General features: G+C 39.4%; 1 protein-coding gene across 1 annotated transcript in view; it reads left to right on the top strand.

Moving 5' to 3' along the window:
• adcy2b (adenylate cyclase 2b (brain)) overlaps positions 1–6431 on the top strand; it is a 159618-nt gene that overhangs the window by 7406 nt on the left and 145781 nt on the right. The gene's annotated exons all lie outside the window — the stretch shown is intronic.

The raw sequence follows: 6431 nt of genomic DNA, 5'->3' as shown, positions 1-6431 counted from the left end.
GTGTGTGTGTGTGTGTGTGTGTGTGTGTACGGTCTTTGCAGTTACATGGCAATAAGCACATCTTAAAGCTCAATATAACAAGTTAATTGAGGTGAATAATGCATCTGATAAAGCTACTGTAGAAATCTATGAACATGACAAAATGCACCCCCCCCCCCCCCCGACACACCCACAAAACAAACACATCTTCATTTCAATTTATTTCTGCTCGTTTATGATAATCCACCACATATTTGATTTCCAATTCTTACAGTCTGTTGCATTACGGTTTGATATTCAGCGCTGGGAGAAAACTCTGTTTCTGTGGTGATGGATCACTGGCTGATACTTGTGGGGGGAGGGGGGCGGTGGGACGGTACGAATGAGTTGGCTGGAACAGATGCTGTGATTTATTTTTCACTGGGCGTGGTCAGAGCTCAACGCCAACGACCAAAAGTAATTTTCATAAAACATTTCAAATCAAATTGCACATAAAGACACGAGCCTGAAGGGAGGCACACGTGTTCAGCAACAAAGTCTTTTTAAGGGTTACGGCTAAAGCTCGAGAAGTTGAAGACACAAAATTGTAAGAAAATGGACAAATCCTAGCCTGAAATGAACCAGATTTAGTCGTTAAGACGAGTCTGGGTAATTTCAAGCAAATCAGGACGTTCAGCCAACGTTCCATCAAATTTTCTTTGTTGCAACACAATCACAATTCGTTCTAATTATTCTCAATCTGATCACTTTTTTGTCTCCAGTCACATCTTGGTTTTAAATCCTCTCAAAGTTGTCTCACATTTTGCACCTTTTCTGATTTGCTGACACTAAATTTAGAAGTTTTGTAGATCAGTACAAGATGGCCACGAAGACTGAAGGGGTGTCCCAATCCAACGGCTGCATCCTTCGAAGGACTCGGCATACCCAGTCGACGTACGCTGGGTCCTTCAAAGACCACGTAGACCGGAAGTCAGCCACTGTGAATTGGGACAGGCCTCGGTGCGTCGTTGTGACGTAAGCGGCCTTCAAATGCAGCCTTCAAATGCAGCCTTCAAATGCAGCCTTCAAGTGCGGCCTTCAAATGCAGCCTTCAAATGCAGCCTTCAAATGCAGCCTTCAAATGCAGCCTTCAAATGCAGCCTTCAAATGCAGCCTTCAAATGCAGCCTTCAAGTGCGGCCTTCAAATGCAGCCTTCAAATGCAGCCTTCAAGTGCGGCCTTCAAGTGTTACCAATCAGCCAATCAGCATCACATCACATTAATTGACACACAGCCATACCAACAATGTCACCAATCAGCCTAACATGCATGTTTTTGGTCTGTGGGAGTAAACTGGAGTACCCACAGAAAACCCACGCATGCACGGAGAGAACAAGCAAACTCCACCCAGAAAGGTGCCCCGGGCTGAGATTTGAACTGGCGATCTACTCGCTGAGAGGTGGCAGTTCTACCAACTGCACCACCGTGCCATCAGGATCTGACATATTTCTGAGACAAAGGGAGTTTAAGCAAAGACTTTGGGCAAGATTCACCTGATCCAAAATGTGAGTTATCTAGAAAGATTTTAGCTAAACTCTCATTGTTGTGAATACCGGTAGAGTATGTTGATTTTATGCTTTTGAGAATTTAGTTTCTTTGGCATTTTTTTTATAAATGGAGCTCAAGAAAATGGAATAAATTGTCTTTGCTATAAGCTAACTGTAGCAAATTATCCAAGACACAATGCTACAAAATAAACACTCCATAAAGCCCCCAAGTCATCTTCAACTGTCCTCCACGTTGCTTTAAAAGATCACAACGATGCCCTGCAGACCTCTGTGGTTGTAATGGAAGTTCTGTTATTTCAGCTGAAAGCGCCCAGGTTTTCCCACACATTAAGTGAAAGTTAAAAGTAAGAATCAGTGGTCAAACCTAAAAAATGTTTTTACCAAGAAGACTTTGCAACAATAAAAATGCTTTAGCAGTGAAATGTACTTTGCCAGATCAAACCATGAAGAAACAAAGAGGGTGGGGGGTACTGAAAATGTCTGTGGTGCGGCAGGAGGAAAGATTTTCCACCATCCTAGGAACGCTTCCATGTGAATAGTATAAACTTTAATTAATATCAATTTAAACATGAGCCAGTTCGCACAAATTGGTTCAACAGGGTGCATCTTTTACCTTTGCCCCCAATATGGTTAAAGAAGGCGTGTTGAGGAAGCAACTAACCCCAAACTTCTGAACTGAGCAGCAGATCAACACAATTTATTCCCCTTTCAAGTTTCATGCAATTAAAATATAGACGAAATATTTGAAATGGGACAGTAAAAAAATCCCTTTTCAACACGAAGCCTCAGACTACTTTTTGTATTTTCTGTCACAACAAGTTAGTCTACTACTGGATGTTTCTTTTGGCCTTTGACTTGTTCCAGTTGAATGTGCTGCCAACGGAGATCTCAAGGAATAGATGGCTGACTATTGATGAATTTCATAACCCGAGCTGAGAACAGATTGAGGAAATATGCCTCTGGCGCCGCTTCATCAGAATCAATAAATATTCAGCAGGGACCAAACATGGGAAGTGGGAGCGTATACGCACACCACTGTGGTTTCATCGCGCCCGCTTGTGCCAACAGTCTTGACATAATGAATGTGATGTATTTTTATCCAATTGCTGTTGAATATTTAGTTCATCTCTGTGTCTTTGTGCTCCAGTTTCATCTCCCTATCATCCCCTTTCCTCTCCCTATAATAGCTGGATAACTTAAAAAAAGAAACAATTGTTCTGCGTTACAATGCAACACAATATGGCAGGCAGACACAACCCCCTCCCTTGATGCCGTGTCAAGGGAAATGGCTTTAAGAGGATTAGACGGGCCACAGTCAAAAATGTGGAAAGTGCAGATGCTGCTTTTTTTTGCTTCAACAAACGAGCGAAAAGCTGAAAATTGTGAGTGCGAGCATTTTAAACTGTCGGTGCCAGAGGACGGCTCTTGTCCCTGAAGGGTTCTGGTATTTCTGAGAGCGTGCAGTTTTACTTACATTCTCGTTTGGGTCCAATCTGGGCTTCTGTGTCGCTGTATAGCTGCTGTGGCGTCAGAGGCTACATCCCGAGGGATCCCTTCCCAGACTCTGACTCATACTGCCTCTGCTACATGGAGCTACTACATTAATACACAGTAAAATACTTTTATATATCTGCAGGACGAAAGCAGCTCTTGACTTTTAGCAGCATAAAAGCTCAAGTCAGTCAACGATCAAATCGTTCACGGATTCAGCTCTGAGCCCGAGACGGCCTCGGTGACGTGTGTGGGCATAAATCAAACGTTTCTACAACAAAACTAATTTTCATTTTACTTTGAAATGCCATGTAATCACCCAGCGTTGCTAATTTTAGCCTGTTGGCCTGTCAGTGTAATCATGACTTGGAATAAGTTAAAATGGTTTACGTGGGCAGTTGCACCGGGTGAGGGCAGTGAAAGTGCACTTGCCGTGTGCTGAGGCTGTTTTGTGCTTGCATTTTAGATTTGCATCTTAATCTACACTTTCAGAAGAGTACATGAAGAGTTAGAGAAGATTTTATGTGTTTCTTTTTTAAAACAGAAACCGTATACTGCAGGAGGGGACTTTCCAGGACTGTCAGATTTGTAGTAACATCATCAAGAATGTTTTTGATATTATATGTGTGTACTGTAGAGCTAAAATTAGATGTGTCACACACACACACACACAAAAAAAGAGGTTTTTACAACAGCTTGAGGTAAAAAAAAAAAAAAAGTTCAGTAGTTGGATATATGAAGTTGGTATTTCAAGTTCTGGTAGAAAATGAACATATTATAACTTGTTGAAGTCTTATAATCCTGAGGTTGTGGGATTGAGCCCAGGTTGCATCAGGAAGGGCATCCAGCGTAAAACAGTTGCCAAATATCAGATAATTAATGTTATTAACTTAGTTTTATAGATATGAATGTTTCTGTTCAGTGCCCTGAGATGACTTCTGTTGTGACTTGGTGCTTTATAAATAAACTGAATTGAAATCTTTCGTGCAAGTTTGCTCGCTGTGGTGACCCTTGAAGAAGCGAGCATATATACTGTGTGTATATATATATATATATATATATATATATATATATATATATATATATATATATATATATATATATATATATACACAATTTTTAAACAGGAAAATATTAAAAGAAATCGGGCCTGGCTCTGCATATTTGCTGTTGTACAGCAGGTTCCTGTTCTGCAGAACATGAAAAACACACAGATATCCAGCATCACATCACATTAATAGACACAGCCATACCACCTTACAAAATACAAGAATAGCAGCATTTACACGGCAGACACGTAACGGTGATTGCAAAAGAACGTGTCCAACAGATGATGCGCATGGGTCTTCTTAAAAAGTGCCAATGTTGAGATGGACTTTATATGTTGTGGAATGTCATTCCATGCTTTAGTATGAGTCCTCGAGGCTCAATGGGATTAACTTGTCTAAATAAAGTATAAACAGAAAAATGACCTCTGGCCATAACAGTTTTTAAAGGCTGGTAGTGGCAAGTGTCCGCTTGTAGCAGACCTAGTCCAGCGATCGTGTCCATAATTGGTTTTATGCATCAAAGTAGAAAGAGCTACATTACTGACACCATGAAAAACCTGAAAATACAGTTTAATAATGCTGTGTAGACTATAATTTTGAAAAGTTAAAGCATTTGAAGAAGAAAGAGCTGTACAGTGATGAGTCCAGACTGGAAGTTTATGAATTTTGTAGACCCAATTGTGGAGTCTAGCTATGGATTTCAAGATTTCTTTAGTAGTAAGAAACCAGACAGGTAAACAGTACGACATAGTTGAAAGTATTATGGCATGAAGATAAGTGTTTGAAACATAAAATGTCAAATTTGATCTAATTTTAATTTTAATTAGTGTTGAGGGATCGATTCCACCAGCATTGACATGTTGAAGTGTCCCTGGGCAAGACACTGAACCCCTCATTGCCTCCGATGTGTGTCCCATCAGTGCATGAATGAGAGAAAACTCTGATTATTCTTTGTAGAGATCTAGTATAGAGCTGTATGAATGGGTAAATGAGGCACAGATTGTAGTGTAAAGCGCTTTGAGTATATTTATAAGATAAAACGGTGCTATGTAAGTACAGTCCAAAGCTGAACCCCCCACCAAAAAAAAAAATGTTGTAATGAGTTATAACTCAACACTACTAATATCATGTGGGTATGATCTGGTTTGATGGGTATGAATTAGCCTAGGCCCCTTTATGCCCAGGTATAATCCAAACTGGGGTTTCAATCCTCGTCATGCCTTTTTGTTTTTCCCTGCACCTCTTAAGAGAATCCTGTAGTTTTTTTGGCTGCCAAGTCAGTATTTTTCGTTGTTTTTGTTAATAAATCAGTTTGATGTTTAGATCCCTATGTCTTGTCTACATTCTTTCATTCATTCAACCTTTACTTAAACAGATAAATCACATTGAGCCTAAAAGACTCATTCACAAGTGAGACCTGTTTGGTGATGGTAAGATTTCACACAGGAATAAGCAGCCAAAGCTGTGAAATTTAAAATGTCATATCTTGACTTTTTATTTTTATTTTTTACTGGTAAATAGTTCACTTCAAATTAAAGTCACCATAGGGTCTGGGTTAACTCTGTATGGAGTTTTCAGAGAGAAGGTCATCAATATTTGCTGTGTACAGTCTGTGCTTCCTCTGAGGTGGAAGCACACTGGTTTCTGTGAGCAAACGAATAATAAAACAGAATCTGTGTTTGGGTCTACTTCAAGCTAATGAATCAATTTTAGCTCACAGCATGATTGTTACATCTGAGAGGGAAGGTTAGAAAAACATCCAAAGTTTCTTCTTGCATTTACTTGCAGCTTGATAAGCTCAATTGTGCAACAGCTGCTTATTTCTACTCTGAGAGGGTTTAACAAATGTTACATTTAATTCATTGTATGTATGTATATATATACGTGTGTGTGTGTATATATATACACACACACACACACACACACACACACACACACACACACACACATATACAGTATATATATATATATATATACATATTAGGGGTGCACCGATGAATCGGCCCTGATTTCCTTAACTTTGGGAAATCGGCCGATACTTGCAAGAGAAACCGATTTTACAGATTTTTTTTATTTTTTATTTTTAGCAAATATTTTCTGAACTTCATTTATATTTCAGAACACTACCTCATGGCCAGCTAAAACAAGTTTGTATTGTTTCTAGGATATTGTTCAAGGGTATGTTTGTCAATAAAGTAATATTGGAAAATTGAAGGGGCATTGTGATCTTAAAACACCTGACAGTGTCGCCTTTAAAACAAAATCGGAATCGGCAGATCAGACTTTTTAGAAATCGGTGATCGGTCAGAAAACTGAAATCGGTGCACCCCTAATATACACACACACACATATATATATATATATA

The sequence above is a fragment of the Nematolebias whitei genome, chromosome 19, assembly GCF_014905685.2.
Source record: "Nematolebias whitei isolate Nwh7 chromosome 19, NemWhi1, whole genome shotgun sequence".
NCBI lineage: Eukaryota > Metazoa > Chordata > Actinopteri > Cyprinodontiformes > Rivulidae > Nematolebias > Nematolebias whitei.
The sequence above is the reverse complement of the archived record's forward strand: the minus strand, read 5'-3'. Positions and strand labels throughout refer to the sequence as shown.